We start from the raw sequence: 18,351 nt of genomic DNA on the forward strand, positions 1-18,351 counted from the left end.
AGGCCCCTTCCTCCTTCGTGGAGCTAGTGTTTTCATGCCTCTTCCAGGTCACCTCCAAAATGTGGAGAAGTGGATTTTCACTCTTGCGGGTTTCACAGAGACCTTGGTCAGATCAAGGAGCATGCGCGGGAGCCTGCCGTCGCTAGGCAACCTTGCCCTGTGATCACAGTATCTCCGCACCAGGCAGTTTTCGGATGGCGAGGGGTAGACTCGCAGTCCCCGGTGGTACACCACCACCACCACCCGCCACCGCCACCGCCACCGCCAGCGCCACCGCCGCCACCACCGCCGCCGCCGCCATCATCATCATCATCATCATCATGGGACCAGGCCGGGCAGAAGTTTGAGAAAGAACAGAGGACAACCCTGGAAGCGGCGGGAAGAAGCCCTCTCGGCTCCGGCCGGTTGCGGACCTGCCCCTGGCTCGCTGCTCAGGAGCAGATTTGCGGAGAAAAGTCTGGGGCCCGAGTAAGGTGCTCGGCACAAAGGCAAATAGTGATGTCTAGCGTTTGGTCTGGTAGCTTTTATCTTTCTTAAGTACGTCCACGTTTTATTGTTGTTACGCCTTTATTCGCTGATTTTTCCAACAGACGTTTTTTGAGTAATTAATTAGTACTTGAAAAGTGCTTTGCCGCATCCTGCGGCAAATATGTTATTTTAAATAAAATACTTTTAAGAATTTCCTCCAACCAGAATCAATGACATTTTCACTAAAACTCTTCATTTGGTTTAAACATTTGAGAGAAGAAAAAAAAAAAAATCTCCTTGCTGTCGTGAAGGGAAGCCACACTTAGGAGCTTTGTAGAAAAGAAGGAGGTAGAAAATTGAATTTAAACAGATCAGGATAACTTTTATAAAGTGTAGGCCATTAAAACAGATTGCTAGCTTAAATATTTTTTCATTATTTCATTGATTTATTTTAATTTTTTAATTTTTTTAATGCCTACAGCACTTAGTATTCCTAGGTGGTCTCCCATCCAAGTACTAACCAGGCCAAACCCTGCTTAGCTTCCGAGATCAGCTGAGATCCCGCACGTTCAGGATGGCATGGCTGTAGACTATTTCATTGATTTGAATGTATAAAGTTTGTAGGGATTTTCAAATGGCAAAAATGACTGATTTGGTTATTAAACTACGTTTTGGGTCTGGAATTGCCAAAATGAAAATTAAAATAAAACTGTATACTCGTTCCTGAGTCTTCAGTTTTCTAGTGTTCTATTAGATAACAATTGTAAATTAAAAATTTAAATTTACGGGCTAACTAAGGGAACTCTGGATGTATTTTAGATACCAATCAATTGAGATCGCCTCTGACTTTTTGCCAGAATACAACATAAGATTTATGGCTATTTTCTACCTAACTTTTTAATTTGGAAAGGTCTCTAGCTAAACATTTCTCATGTGGGCGTCATGTGGGCATCTCCTAGTACAGAAGGAAGACACTACGCCAAATGAGTTTACATTTTTTGGATTCCTTGTCGTGATCTTGAGGCCTCACTGAGAATCTGGGCACTTGGCTCATATTCTCCAACACAACTTCTAAGTCATGTAGATGCTCAGCATTCAGCATCCCACCTCAAGTGCCTTGAACTTAACTCAGTGATTTCAGTTAAAGACTATATTGCCTTTTACCTTCCATTCCAAAATCTTAAAACTCACCAACACAACCTCTTAACTTTCCTGCTCTCAACATAGTCCTTGTTTTTTCCCAGCAGTTTCCTTATTTTTCTTCTCCCTGATTTTACCTTCATAGACCTCTACTCCCTTAATAGCTACATTTTTCTCCTAGAGAAATGCCTTCTCCCAGGCTTACACCTTTACTGTTTTTGGAAAGCCTGTGCTCAGACACTCAGCATGGTCACCAGCTTTGCCTTCTTATCCTATCACTGTATCCACTCTTGAAATTACTGACCCTGGATCCATCCCATGGAACATCTTCCTGGATGTTGTGACTGGCTTGAAATAGGTGCATTAAATATATATTCAATGAATATCCAGGAGGCTGAGTTCTATTGGAAAACAGCACACAAATGTGCAGATTGATGCTATAGCAAATTCCAGGTTTTAGTATCAATTTTTTGGGGTCACTTACCCCACCTCACATTCTTTCACCAATTACAGTCGACTCTTGAACAATGTGGGGGTTAGGGATGCTGACGCCTGCCGAGTCAGAAAATCAGCATATAACTTTTGACTCCCCCAAAACTAAACTACAGTCCTTTGCATCTGCAGATTCAACCAACCACAGATTGAAAACAGTACTTTCCATTCATAGTTGGGAATCTGCAGTTGGTAATGTGAAAAAACTGTTTTGATCTGCTGTTGTTTGAACCTGCGGATGCAAATAGCCGGCTGTATTTAATGAAAAGGAAAAATCCACGTATGAGTGGACCCAGCAGTTCAAACTCATTTTCTTCAAGGGTCAACTGTATTTTAAGCCTTTATCATTTTTCTCAAGTGCTAGTACTCTCTTCACCTTGAGCAGATAGATGACTTTGCCTTTTACTGAGAAGATCGAGGCAAGCCCTGAACTTCACTTTTGGATACCATGGCCCTATTTATCTTTCAAGACCAAACGTTTGATCATGTATATATTCTTAAAACCCTTTTATGTTTTCCCATTGTGTTGATATCTGGTGTGTAGCTACACCACGCCTTATCTTTTGCTACCACCCCCTCAGCCCAGAACTTCTTTCACTTCTTCAATGTGGTATGTCATCTCTACGCATTCATGTGTGTCATCACTTCTGCTCTACTTAGAACATTCCCCATAGCCAATATCAAGGGGCTAATTGTTTTCTTGTCAGATAACACATCCTCAGGGGAACCTTCCCTCACCCCACTGCTCTTCTGTTCCATGGTCCTTACACTATTTTATAACTAATGACTTATCAGACATAAAGCTCCAAAGGGCTATCTTTTAACTTTTATACAGCCCCTAAAATATGCCAGACGTGTTAAATAGACAAATTTACATAAAACCTCTAACACAAATTTCATTGCCTCTCATTTCAGAAGATAAAGGGTCCCTTTTTGTTGAAGGCCAAATTCTTCATCCGTGTTCAGAATCCCATAGCCTTGGCTTCCTCAGAGAATCTGCCTCATCAGTTATCCCCACATCTAGTTTCAATCTATTTCTATTGGTTCCTTTCAGAAGAGAACATGTTTCTATTGGGTTTCCCATTGATTCTAGTAGATGTGGTGTGTCTTGTGCAGATCCCCTTTACCAAGTGTCACACCTGTCCCCTACTGCCGTGGGTACTGGCTTCTAACCTCTCACAGCTGTCTGCTTCTGTAGAGAAATACCTTCAACTTCCTTGAGAAGTTAGCAACTCCCAAAGGAGTGATTAGGGTACAAAAAGTTAGTTCCCTTGCCTCAAAAGGGGTGCAAATCTAAGGCATAGTTTATGTGCTAGAGCCCACACCTGTGCTGTCATTTAGTGGTCACCCACTTCTACATGCCAACATATTTCAAATATGCTGTCGTGGCATTATCTCTGCAGTTCTCTTTGAAGCTACAGTGTTGTTTTGACTTACTATTTTGACGAGATGGAGTAGTTCCTGCGACTTTCACTCCATACTTCCTACACAATGGCTCCTACTCCATTCAGGGAACCAATGTGAGGATTCTTTCTGCTGGTTGCTAAGCATGGCTATGGGGATATAATCACAGGCTCATTTCCTGTGGACTCTGCCAGACATATGGTGAGATGGACTTTTATCAATATACCACTTATCACCTGACCAATGTGATGCCAGGGGTCCTCAGAAGTTAACATTTATTCAGAGTCAGTAGCTAAAAACCCCAGGAAGCCTGGATTTTCCTTTCCCCAGTGCCTAGTCACCCTGGTAAATGGCTGCAGGTCCTTCTGTGGAAAGCTTTAAGGAAGATTTATGATACAAAATTGTGGCTGAGTTGCAGAGTTCTTTTTTAAAGAGATCTGGCCCCCATCTCAGTTAAGACACTCTCAACTTATAAGCTGACTGGAGTCTGGGTATTGGGTACTTTCCCTATAGCCACTCAAGTCAGATTTCTGCTCACCTGGTTTAGATTTTCTCTGATTTTATAGCTTAAGCCATACTTCACTAGGCTGCCCATCTATTTTATTCCTGGGAAATTTATGGACAATTAGCCACTTCCATAGACCTTGAGAGTCAAAATACTCTGATTGTCACTCTGTCCTGTGCCTTATTGTAAGTGTGCCTACCTTGTTGCTAATGATCAAGTGCAGCCACCTGACCTCTACTGCATAGGTATCCCATTATTCTCATTGAAATCAGGAACCCCAGTTCTCTGGCAGTACCTCCCACCAGCATCTCTGGCCTTATGGAGGACTGTCTGTAGATTTTTATGGACACTGGTACTCCCTTCACGAATGAATTTCTGAGCCCTCCTGAGTTGTATGGTAGGGGTCAGCTGAGCAGGCTGCACATAATGAATTAACTCCAATATTCTCATCTTAGTAAATCATCACACTCCTTTCTCTAAAGTATGCTGGGAAAATTCTAGCATCTCAATCTAGGCCATCTATGAACTAGACTTCAGTCAGCTATACAAGCAAACTTCTATAGCTATTTGGTATTCTAACCACCATTTCTGGGCCAAGGCGAGAGAGGGATCTGCAACTATTGTAACAGATTCAATATAATTCAAAAGGTCTGTGATAGATAGGGTTGCCGTATGGAGCTTTTGACAAGGCCTACTGGAGCAAAAGCATGCCCATTTGAAAAGCAGTTCCTAGATTGCTGCGGGACACATTGAATCTTGAATTCTAGGTAAGTGCACTCATATAGATAAATTTGGCTTTATCTAATTTTAGAATTTGTCCTATGTGGTCAATGCCCTTACGCTCCATTCCGAGGATATCAGAGATGTGAATTGGCAGAATCCTGCAACTCTTTGGAGATGTGCTTTATCTCTTCCTGGAGTAAGCTTTGTAATTCAGTCTCTGGGCCAAACAGGAATTTCTTTTCCTTAAAAAATGTTTTACTTGGAAATAATTTTAAACTTACAGAAAAGTTACAAGACTAAAAAGAGTATAAAAATTATCCATATATTTGTTATGGGTCGAACTACGTCCCTCCAAAATAGATATATTGAAGTCCTAACCCCTAGTACCACAGAATAAAGTCCTAACCCCTAGTACCTAGTACATATGGCAGTGGGGTCTCCACAGAGGTAACCAAGTTAAATGAAGTCATTAGGGTGGGCTCTAACCCAGTGAATGGTGTCCTTGTACAAAGGGGAAATATAGACACAGAGACAGACATGCATACAGAGAGAATGCCATGTGACTATAAAGGCAGAGATCAGGGTGATCACATCTACGAGCCAGGGAATGCCTAAGATTTCCAGCAAACTACTGGAAGCCAGGAGAGAGACCTGGAACAGATTCGCCCTCACAGTCCTCAGGGGGAACCAATGCTGCTGACATCTTGATCTTGGACTTCTAGCCTCCAGAACTGTAAGACAATAAATTTATCGTTTAAGCCATCCAGTTGTTAGTGCTTTATTATGGCAGCCTTAGCAAGCTAATACATACCGTTTACCCAGATTCACTTATTGTTATTTCATTTGCTTGGATTCTCTCTGAATATATATGCATTACATATGTTTTTGTGAATAATTTGAGAGCAAATTGTATATGTCATTGCCTTTTACTCCTAAATATTTCAGTATGTGTTTTCTAACAGTATAGATATTCTCTTATGTAGATACAGTACAGTTATCAACTTCAGTAAATTTAACCTTAAAAATAGTTTTTATCCAATCTACTATCTCTATTCTAATTTTAAAAATTAACCCAGTAATGTCTTTTATAGCATTTTCTCCCTCTAGTAAATCCAGTCTTGGATCAGGTATTGCTTTTATTTTTCATTTAGTGTTCTCGAGTCTGCAATATTTCCACAGCCATTATCTTTTATGGCATTGACAATTTGAAGAATTATAGTTCCCCTCTATTTTCTTTTAAATAGAAAGTTTCTCATTCTGGGCTCGTCTGATCCTTCTTCACTATTAGATCCAATTATGCATTCTCAGGTAAAATACTATATGTATGATAGATCCATCTTTACAGGGATCACATCTAGAGGCATTCAATGTCTGTCTGCCCCTCATTGGTGATGTTTATTTTGATCACCCATTCAAGGCGTTGTCTGATTCCTTCACTGTAACTATTTTTTCCCCTTACAAAAATAAGTAAACAATAGGGAGACAATTTAAGGCCATTCAAATACTCTACCATTCTAAAACTTAACTCTCTTTATATGCCTGGAGACAATGAGAGATAATGAGGCGAGTCTTGCAGAACAGGCACCCACTCCTCAGCCATTACAGCCAGGCAGAAAGATGATAATCAATCCCTTGGAGCCCATCAGAGATGCTTTCTTATTTCAACGTGTACCCTGGGTTGAAATTTCAAGACACCAAGCTAATCGTTTTCAAAGCGCCAATCTACTTATTATTGCCACAGTAATCAAATGATTTTCCGTCTTTTCTTCCTGCTATCCCATGCCAAGGCAGACCATAATTTGAGTAATCCTGCTACTATGGCAGGCTATAAATTTTCAGTGTTCCATTCCCCTTTGGTAGATCCATATGTGGTAATTTCAGAATTCCATCTTGTCTGTTTTCTGAGGCTACTCTTCATACCATTTACTCCATCAGGCAGAGTCCCAGGAGGAAAAAAGGCACACTCAAATGGATTTTGAAGGATTTAGTAAAAAGACTATTTACAGCAGTGTGGACAGAGTTAAGAGAACCAACAGGGGGCTATCCTTGTCTCTTTGACCTGAAGGATGGGAGCTGAGGTCCTGAAGGAAGGACATTCAAACAGAAGCTGTTGTCATCAAGAAGAACAGACACTGCCAAAGCTCCTGCACTGATACAGAAAAAGTCGACAAGAAATATTCTACTTCCCTTTTTTGTCCTCTGAGATCCCATGGTGTTCTCATTCGATGCAGCTAACCAGAAGCTAGAGGGCAAGGGAACTCGGCTAATGCAGTCCATAGAAATCAGCAATCTGGAGCCGAGGGCAGAAAAGAGTGCAAAATGGGAAATGGGCAGCCCTCTGTCCTTCACTGTCTACTGTGAGGAGCTGAGGATTGTCTTTTATTTTGCTTCTGCTGTATGCAAATCCACTCTTACAATGATTCTAACATTTCACTGAAGTTTTTTCTTTGTTTATGATACCACTTGTTGAAGGTTGTAAAAGAAAGCAGCAGAATTCCATTTACCCTTTCTCCTGACCTTTGCACTATTTCTGTCACATATATTACCTCTGCTACAACATAATATTATTTTTTCTTTACTTTTTTCTTTTCTTTTTATTATGGTGACATTGGTTAACAAAATCCAGTGTTTCAGGTGTACAATTCAACAGGAAGGCATATATACATATATATATTGCATTGTGTGTTAACTGCCCATAGTTAAATTTCTTTCTGTCACCACATATTTGAGCCCTTTTACCCCATCTGCCTCCCCTGCTCTGCTCCCTACCCCCGCTACCCTCTGGTAGCCACTAGTCTATTATCCATGTCCGTGAGACTCTGTTTGTTTGTCTGTTTGTTTGTTGCTTTTAGGTTTATATTCCACAGATATGTGTATCATGTGGTTTTCAACTTTTTCTGTCTGGCTTATTTCGCTTAGCATGATTATCTCAGGGTCCACCCATGTTGCCGCAAATGGCAGTATTTCATCTCTTCTTATGGCTGAGTAATATTCCATTGTATATATGTACCACAGCTTCTTTAGCCAATCATCTATCGTAGGACACTTTGATTGCGTCCATGTCCTGGCCACCATGAATAATGCTACTATGAACATTATCTTTTCGGATACATGTTTTCAAGTCTTTGGGGTTAAATCCAGTAGAGGGATGGCTGGATCATATAGTAGATCTTAGGTTTTTGAGAACCTCCATACTGTTTTCTATAGTGGCTGTACCAATTTGCAATCCCACCAGGGATTGAGGGTTCCTTTTTCTCCACATTCTCTCCAATAGTTATTATTACTTGTCCTGTTGATAACAGCTATTCTAACAGATGTGAGATGGTATCTCATTGTCGTTTTGATTTGCATTTCCCTAATTATTTTTTCTTTAAATGCTTGATTTTTACAGAATTTAAGAAACTAAAAAATTACTTTTATTTTTACCAGAATGTTTAGCATTTCCAGTGCTCTTTGTTCCTTCTTGTAAATCTAAATTTCTATATAGTATTTTCCTTCAACCTGAAGAATTTTCTTTAGCACTTCTTATAGTGTGAATTTGCAGATAAACTTCCATTTATCTGAACACATCTCTATTTTGCCTTCATTTCTGAAGGATATTTCACTCAATGTAGAATTTTAGGTTGATAGTTGATAGTTTTTATTTTGTTTTGGAACTTAATAATGCACTTATCTTGTCTTCTGGCCTCCATTAGTTCTAAGAGAAGTCAGCTTAATTTTTATTGCTGTTTATTTGCATGAAATATATCTTTTCTGTTTATTTTTTAAAAATTTTTTTAGAAAAATTTTTAATTGTTTTAAAGTACACGTAACACAGGAATTACCATTTTAACAATTTTTAGGTGCACGCTTCATTAGTGTTAAGTATATTCACTCTCCAAAACTTTCTCATCGTGCAAAATGGATATTCTAAACAATACCCTATCTCCCATCCCCCTAGCCCCTGGGAACCAACATTCTTTCTGTTTTTATGAGTTTCATTACTCTAGATACTTCATATAAGTGCAATTCTACAGTATTTATCCTTTTGTGACTGGCTTATTTCATTTAGCATCATATCCTCAAGATTTATCCATGTTATATCATATGCCATAATTTCCTTGCCTTTTAAGACTGAATAATATTCCATTGTATGTATATACTACATTTAGTTTATTAATTCATCCATCGATGGACACAATGCTACTATGAACATGGAGTACAGATGTCTCCTCAAGCCTCTGAATCTGCTTGCTTTTAAGATTTTATTTTTATCTTTGGTTTTCAGCAATTTGACTGTGATGTGCCTATGTGTGATTTTCTTTGTAGGTGTATTTCTAGGTGTGATTTCTTTTCTGGCTGGGGTTCATTGATTTTTCCTGTCTTTGGTTATTATTTTTTTTAAATCAAATTTGGAATTTTGATAAATTATTTTTCAAATATTATTTGTGCTTAATTTTCTGTTTTATTTTCTTCTGGAACTCTAGTTACATATATGGTAGACAATATGATACTGTCCCACACTTTATTGAGGCTTTGTTCTTTTTTCCTCTCCTAATATTTTACTCTTTGTTTTTCAGTTTAAGTGATGTCTTTTGAGCTATCTTCAAGATCACTCATCCTTATCTTATCCAATGAATATTTGATTCCAGATATTGTATTTTTAAATTTGAGTTTCCATTTAGAAACTATATATGTATAGTTCTTTATCTCTTCACCTATTACATCCATCCTTTTTTCTAGATTCTTTTATGTATAATTAATTACCTGTGTGTTAAAGGCAACTCTGTGTCTCTTTCTATCGATGGACTTTTTACTCTAGATTACATTTTTCTTTCTTTTCATTTTTAGTAATTTTCTACTGTATTCTGGACACTTGATTTGTTTTAGAGGCTCTGGTTGTTTTATTTTTCCAAGGACTGTTGAATTTTATTTTTGTAAGTATCTAAATTAATGTGGACCACTTTGGTCTTATCATAGCTTAGTTCTAGGCTTTTTAAAAGTTGGTCAATTTTGACTTTTGCCCTTAATTCTAGGGCATGATCTTTACTTCTACAAAATGAGGGTTCTGGTGTTTGAACTGAATGGCAAGGGTGTTTGACCAACGTCTTTCCTTTTTGGCTGGGTCAGTTTCTCACCAGCTCGCTCTGTGAAATCCCTGATATTTCTCTTCAGATTTCTGTCCTTCGACAGCTTTTCTCTGCTAGGTTTTTCAGAGCCTCATCCTTCACATACATAGCTTAGGATTTGTGAAAGGACTCCAGGGGTATCCCTATGCAGAATTTTGAGACTCTTTCTCTGCAGCTCCTTCCTTTCTGATAACCTGCTCCCCAAATTTCACCTGCCATAGCAGCTCTGAATTCCAATCTCTTTTTCTTTGCCCAGTGAAACAGTTCCTTGCTTGGCCCCCATTTTCCTGCACTGTTTTTGGAAAAAGCTTTCAGAGAAGTCGGGGTGGATTTGGAGCTTACCTACTGTGTACTTTCTTTCTTTCAGAATTGCAGTCCTATGCTGCATACTGCCCAGGGCATGAAGACAGTTGTTTTATATGTTTTCTAGTTTGTTTAAGAGTGAGACTATAGATGCAATTTGAACTAAGCAATCAAGGTCAAAACCAGAGGTTATTGTAGAAAATTACTATGACTATTCTGTCATTAAAATTTTTTTCTTTCAGTTTAAAATAAATCCCACCTCTTACATAAGGTCTTCCTTAGGGGTAGTTTCTATCTATTTTTTCCTTTGAATATACCATACTTTCCTGTTTCTTTGTATGCCTCATGATTTTTCAGTGAAAATTGGACAGTCGAATGTTACAATGTGGTAACTATGGAAAATTAGGTTTTCCCCTTCCTCAGGGTTTGGTGTTTGTCATATTTTGAAATTGGGATATAATTGATGTATAACATTATATTATTTTTTAATATGCTACATAATAATGCGATATATACACATAATGTGAAATGATCGCCCCGATAGGTCCAGTTGACATCTATCACTACATACAGTTACGAATATTTTTTCTTGAGGTAAAACTTTTAAGATTTACTATCTTAGCAACTTTCAAGTATATCATACAATTTTATTAACTATAGTTATCATGCTGTGCATTATATTCCCAGGATTTACTTAAGTTATAACTGGAAGCTTATACCTTTTGACCCTCTTCACCCATTTTGCTCATCCACCCTCCCATCTCTGGCAACCACCAATCTGTTCTCTATGAGTTCAGGTTTTTTGTTTTTGTTTCTGTTTTAGAGTCCACGTATAAGGGAGATAATATGGTATTTGTCTCTCTCTGATTTATTTCACTCAGCATAATGCCCTCAAGGTTCATCTATGTTGTAGCAAATGGTAGAATTTTCTTCTTTTTTATGGCTGAATGATATTCCATTGTGTGTGTATGTGTGTGTTTGTATGTATATGTATGTATATATGTATGTGTGCGTAGATGTGTGTGTGTGTGTGTGTGTGTGTGTACACACACACACACACACACACACACACACACATATACATATAAATAAATAACCAGAGTAAAATTGCTGGATCATATGCTAGTTCTATTTTTAATTTTTTGAGGATCCTCCATACTGTTTTCTGTAGTGGTTGAATCAATTTACATTCCCTCCAACAATGCACAAGGGTTCCCTTTTCTCTATATACTTGCCAACAATTGTTATCTCTTGTCTTTTTGATAATAGCCATTCTGACAGGTGTGAGGTTGTACCTCATTGTGGCTTTAATTTGCACTTCCCTGACGATTAGGGATATTGAGCAAGTTTTCAAATACATGTTGGCTATTTGTATGTCTTCTTTGGAGAACTGTATATTCTGATCTTCTGCCCATTTTTTAATCAGATTATTGTTTTTGCTATTATGATGTACCAGTTCTTTATGTATTTGGAATACTAACTTTTTACCAGATATGTGATTTGCAACTATTTTCTTCCATTCCATGGGTTGGCTTTTTGTTTCATTGATGGTTTCCTTTGCTATACAAAAGCTTTTAGTTTTATGTAGTCTCATTTGTTTACTTTTGCTACTTTTTCCCTTTGCTTTCGTGTCAAATCCAAAAAAATCATCACCAAGACCGATGTCAAGGAGCTTACTGCTTATGTTTTCTAGGAGTTTTATGGTTTCATATTTTATGGTTAAGTCTTTAATCCCCTTTGAGTTCATTTTTGTGTGTAAATTCTATTTTAATTCTTTTGTATGTGGCTGTCCAGTTTCCCAACATTGTTTATTAAAGAAACTATTTTTTTTCTCCATTATAAATTTGTCATAGATGAATTGACCATCTCTGTGTGGGTTTATTTCTGGGCTCTCTATTCTGTTGATCTATGTGTCTTATTCCATGCCAATACCATACTGCTTTGATTACAATAGCTTTGTAATATAGTTTGAAATCAGGAAGTGTAATGCCTCCAGGGTTGTTCTTTGTTAAGATTGCTTTGACTCTTTGGAGTCTTTTGTGGTTCCACACAAATTTTATGATTTTAAAAATTTCATGTAGGTGTCTCTGTGTCAGGAATCAGCCTAAGATATAAACTTAAGGTCTTCTCAGGTCTTTTCTGAGCCTACATTTTGGGCATTTAGTAGTAACTTTTTAAAATGTCTGGCTCCCAAAGGGGCAAAGGAGAAAAATGAAGAGAATAAAATAGTCATTTTCTCTTTAAATCCTCTGAAAGCTACTTCAGCTGGAGGAGCATGAAACCATGATGGTGGGAGTTGCCACAATGACTGCCTGCACCACCATGATCAGAAGCAGCAATTTATGATCAGAACACAGATCCCTGATGTGTGGAGGACAAAGTCCTTATTGCCACTCTGGCTCTTGAAAGCAATCTAGAACACTGGCCTTCCCTGGGGCTGGGGAGTGGGAGGATGAATAGCCACTACTGCGCTAGGCTGAAGTTAACCAAAATTAACCACAGTTTACGAGGCACATCTTTTCCTGGAAGCTATAAGCTTTTGAATAGACTGTAGAATTCTAAAATAATTGCATAAGACAGATTTTGCCAACGTAATGTTGTCCAGATGGAGAGACAAATTCCTGGCACTTCCTACACTGCCATCTTCACTGACGTCCAGGCTTATTTAGTCTTACAATCTGGAATAGTTCATTTTAAATTCTCTGTGTCAAAATTTTAATTTCACAGTGATAAAACTGACTTCAGGTTGCTGTGTGGAATTTAGGATTATTGAGAGTGATAGCTGGAAATTTTTAGTAACATTTTAAGGGCTTCTCCAAGTTATATTCCAGATTATGCAAGGGCATACTTGGTATCTTGGCCAAAAGGAAACATGTTTTTGTGTATAAATAAGATATAGAGCATAGAAAAGCACTAGAGAAATGATTGGGATCCTGGGGAGTTGTAGTAAAAACCATCCTAGAACCATTTGATCTGCCACTATAACAACAAGAGGATAGCATAAACTTAGATCAAAATTCTTATATTGTTGTGTGGTAGCATGTATGATGGGATACGGTGCTCAGTCCAAGGTCAAGCATCATATTTTAATTCTTTTTTTTTTTATGTTGCATACTATTGGGAATAGTTGTTATTCAATTGATATTTGATAATTTTCAGAGTATGAGAAATCCATAATCTTTTAACTTGTGATTTTTCAAGATGCAAATACTTTTATTTTAAAAGGTACTGCATTAATAGGAGTTCTGATGAGAATGAAAGCAGAAATTGTTGTTGATGTAGGAGTCTGACTGTCCAAATTATGGATCAAACTTCTTCTATAACTTTATTTTCTGCTGGATCCTACTTGGTGTATTAATAATTCATTGATATGTATATGGATTGATAAGTAGATGTATTAAATTTGGTTGTAGGCATTAAACAAAATAAATGCAACCATTGCATATTGGAAAAGGGTACTATTATTCAATTTTAGCTTTAGAATACCTTGGCACAGTTTGAGAACCACTACCATAAATCATCCAAACATCCCATAAATATTACAGTTAAGCATTGAAACTTCATTCCTTAGACAGTATCTTTTGCAAAAGACCCATTGTTTTTATTCATTAGAATTGTGTAAACTTAATGTTCTGAAAATAGTACATAATCATCATAGGAAATTAGAAAATACAGAAAAGCACAAGGAAGAAAATATAAATCATTCATCATTCCATCACTGAGAAATAACTATAATTACCATGATGGAATATCTATGCAGTCATTTTTCAAAAAATCTTTTTTTTAACTTATATTCTATACTTTTAAAGAAAAAGATAATTTAATAGAAAAAGTGGGCAAGAGATTAGAATAGGCACTTAATAAAAGACTATGTCTAAAAGGCCAATAAACCATCAGAAATAAGCAAAATGCAAATTAAAATCACAAGATAGTGCTCTAGCATCATACAACTATTAAAATTTATGAAGACTGACAATAACCAGTATTATTTAGGATGTGGAACCATGGAAATTATCACACTGTTGATGAAAGTGTCCATTGGTTACAGGCTATTTAGAAATCTAGCATTACCTACTAAAACTGAAGATCCACATATCATTTCACTTAGCAATTCCACTCCTAAATATTTACTAAACAGAATGTGTGCTTCTGTGCAAAAATAAAAGACATATAAAAGGATGTTCAGAATGGCATTACTCATAATAGCCTCAAATGTCCTTCAAGAACAGAATGAATAAGTAAATTGTGGTATATTCATGCAGCTATTTAGAAAGCCTTTCCCCGTTCCAATATACAACAATGAAAAATGACTACTATGTGAAAGAATAAGGAGTGGAAGAGGCCAGACACGAAAGTATACACATACCATATAATTCCAATTACATAAAGTTTGAAAACAGACAAAACTATAAATTACAGGATTTACTGATATATACACAAGTGGTAAACCTCTGAAGAAAAGTAAGGAAATGATTACAGTTATGTCAGGAGTGTTGTTTATTTGAGGAGAAGGGAGAAACTAAAGCTTGGGAATTCGCAGGAAGACCCTTCTGGGATGCTTGAATGGTTCTTTTTCTGGACCTGGGTTATAGTTTATACTTTGTGATAAATCAACTCTACTTGTTTCTTTTGTACACTATTATTTATGTAATGTTATATTGAACAAGAAAAATGTTTAAAAGGAAACAAAAGAATTGCACTAGACATTGCTTTTAAATTTGCTTTTTGCAAAACAATATCTTATAAACATTTTTAGCATCATGTTCTTTTTATGGTCGCATAATATTCTCTTGAATTAATTATTTAACATGTTCATTATTATTGGGCATTTAGTTGTGTCTAGTTTTTTAAAATATATATAATAGTTTACTAAACATCTTTGTAAATATACCTTTTCAAATGTTTATGGTAGTTTCTTTTGGCTGTATTCTTAAAAGTGAAGTTATTTAAATAAAGTACATACATTTTAAAGGTTTATCGATATCTGTGCTGGGCCATGTGGAGAGTGGAAAAAGTGAAAAACAAATTCCCTGATCTTTTTTACACTCTCAAAGTCTAGTAAAAAGTTGCTAACATTTCAGTTGCCTCAAGTTTGGCTGACTTGAAACTACCCCCAAACTGAATAATCTAAGAGCAATCTATTTCTATTTAGATTTGGACTTCACAGACATTGGTGGAATCTGTGTGGTTGGTTGTAATGGACCTGTTTTAAAAAGCTACATACATGGAAATGTTTTGCGATATGCCCTTATACTAACACAGCACTGTAATGTTAGTTGCATACAAAGGTTTGTTTTCTTGATCGAGTTACTTCTGATAGAATTAATTTCTCATTTTACATATGGCTGTTGAAAACAGACTCCATTTAGAAGGAGTTATCCCATGAAGTCATACTCTTTCCTCTTTGAAGTTTTACCAGTGAGAGTTTTATTTCTTTGTATTAGGGATTTTGGCCCCAGGAAGCTTTTTCCCACTCTGACTGGTTTCTGAGTAAGCTTGCCTTAGATTCCAGCTGCAGAGATTTTTGGCCGGTTGCAAAATTTTTCATATTACTGTATAAAGGGAACCAAATCTGTAATACTCCTCGTCTTTAGGCTTATATTTTTCTAGTTCTTTTGTTTGGTGTCATTTTTATTCTTGTGTCCACTGACATTATTTTAATGGTCCATTTTCAGGAAGATTAATTATACCCTTGGCACATCTGCTTTTCTATTTGAAATTTTTTCTGTGACAGGATTGGAAAATAATAGAAAACAGTTCATACAGCTGCCTTAGTTACCAAGACAACAAATGGAAGAAATAACTGGCTGCTTGGCTTTTCTCTCTTTTTCTGAATTACCTTCCAAATACAGTAATCTCCACCCTGAAATTTATGTATCTGTTTGCGATTACTAGTTTGAGGTTACTTACTGGTTGAGTAGTTGCTGAATTAATTTTTTAGCAAGAGTATTATGCGCCCTAACTATATACTGAGAACAAAGCAGTTTTTGTGCTTTTTTTCAAGGTTTTTATTTTAAAAATTACTCAGTTAATAATATATATATATACGTGTCCATCATAAGAATGTAAAACTTCACAGAAATATATAGTATAAGAAGTGTAAATCTCTTTCCAGAACACTTACATTGACCGTTATCGACATATCGTAATGAATATGATTCACTAAATTGGCTCAGAGATAATTTAAGGACAGCAATGTATTCAGATGAGTAAAAACCACGTGTTAAATACATGTGTTAGAAATAAAAAAACTTAAAAACCCCTTAAAATTTATATGAGCAATATATTTCTTGTGTGAAATTCAGAAAAAAAAACAAAAAACAATACACATATAAATTACCCACAGTTTTATTATCCTGAGTCACCGCCACTAATATTTAGTTTTTAATGCTTTTCAAAAGGATTAGTTTTTATTTTAAAGTAATACATGTTCATTAAATAAGAAATACCTAGTCCCACTAATGATTATAAGAGCAATAATAATGGCTACTTTTTATTTAACACTTCCTATACAGCCCTGTCATTAGAGCTTGTGTGCATGAAAACAGAACCATTTTTTGGATAACATCCAGAATGTTAATTTCTGATCCTTTCTTTCTTATGTATAGGCATTTAAAAAAGCATGTAGTTATAATTGTAGTGTATAATTAGTTTTGAATTCTGGTATTTCATAAAAGTTTTTTTCTGTGATGCTATTATTCTTTGATCTCACTTTTATAGTATGTTATCAGATAGGATTTTTAAAGTATCCTTTTACTGGTTGTCCAATATGTCATTGAATGCATATCTATAATTTGTTTAACCATTTCCGTATCGTTGGACATTTATTATTTCTACTTTTTTACGTAAAGCTCTGTATATATTATTTCTTAAATGAATTATTTCTTAGAATGGAGCTATCATGAGTGGAATTATTGGCTTAAGAAAATGAATAGTTTTAGAACTCTTGAATGTATTTTCAAATTGCTTTACCAAAGAGTTGTGCCAATTCATAGTGCCTTTATCATCATTATATAACAACACTGGGGATTATGTTTCTATTCTTTTCTACTTTGTTAGAATCAAAATGATAGTGTGTTTAATTAGTTTCTCTTTGATAATGATGGAATTTAATCATTTACCAATGGTTATGAGTATTATTTCCTTTTTAATGACTTGTTTATTTATTTATTGTGATGTTGCATTTTATCTTCAAAAATGCATTTTTTTTAAATAGCACGAGTAATACATACATATTGTAAAATTAAGACAATATAGAATGCATGTAAAAACAGAAACTCCTTCAATAAGTCTCACTCCTCTAGGCCTGGTTTGGTATGTACATCTCCAGAACTTCTAAGATTTAGGAGTTAAACTGTTTTGGAGGGTGTAGTAATGAGGGGAAATGAGTTTGATATGAGTTCTTTGTAAAGCAGATATTCATCTTTGTCTTTTATACTTGCTAGAAAAAAATATATATATTTTTCTCTTTGTTAGTCTTTAATTTCACCTTCGTTGCTGTTGCAGTCAAATTTGCTGATCTTTTCCTTATGTGCTTTAAAAAAATTCTTTTAAGATAAAAAAGGAATTTTCATTTAAAGTCTCAGTAAATGCTAAGTTATTTTTTTGTTCGTTTTTATTACGGTTTTTATGTTGGTATATATTGTAGAGTGATGATCTAAATGTAATTTGGTTTTTCAAGTACTTAATTTTGGTGTATGTATATTGCGAGATGATGATATAAATGCATTTTTCCCCCAAGTTGTGAGCCAAGTGTCCCCATAATCCTGGTCTTCCCCGATGATTTGCAGTTCCTCAAAAAGTTAAACAGAATTAGCGTGTGATCTAGCAAATCCACTCCTAGGTATATACCTAAAGAATTGAAAGCATATTTTAAATTCTGAAGTATAACAGGAGATTTTCCTGGAGTTTCTTGTTCTATTGATTTGTATGTCAATGTTATTTTAAAAAAATGTTATATGAAAATAGGTGTTATAATTCAATAAGACTAGATTTCTTTTTTAAAAAAACACACACACAGAAAAACTATGTGCGCATCCCTGGAAAAGTGTTCTCCATCTCCCCAGAATTTACCTGGTTAAAAAAAAAAGTGTACGTATATCTTTTAAGATGTGTGTTAAACATGAATTTAAGTTAAAAAATAAGATTATCCATGTCTTGTTTTCAGTTTATAGCCTGAGTTCTGATCAGGTGTTTACCTTTTAATGA

The 18,351-nt window shown here is 35.9% G+C and overlaps 1 pseudogene; it reads right to left on the reverse strand.

Annotated features, from left to right (window-relative positions):
• Positions 1-940: 940 nt before the first annotated feature.
• LOC120595831 (uncharacterized) lies at positions 941-1,059 on the reverse strand (annotated as a pseudogene).
• Positions 1,060-18,351: the final 17,292 nt, after the last annotated feature.

This window comes from Pteropus medius, unplaced genomic scaffold (genome assembly GCF_902729225.1).
Source record: "Pteropus medius unplaced genomic scaffold, Ma_sr-lr_union100, whole genome shotgun sequence".
NCBI classification, from domain to species: Eukaryota; Metazoa; Chordata; class Mammalia; order Chiroptera; family Pteropodidae; genus Pteropus; species Pteropus medius.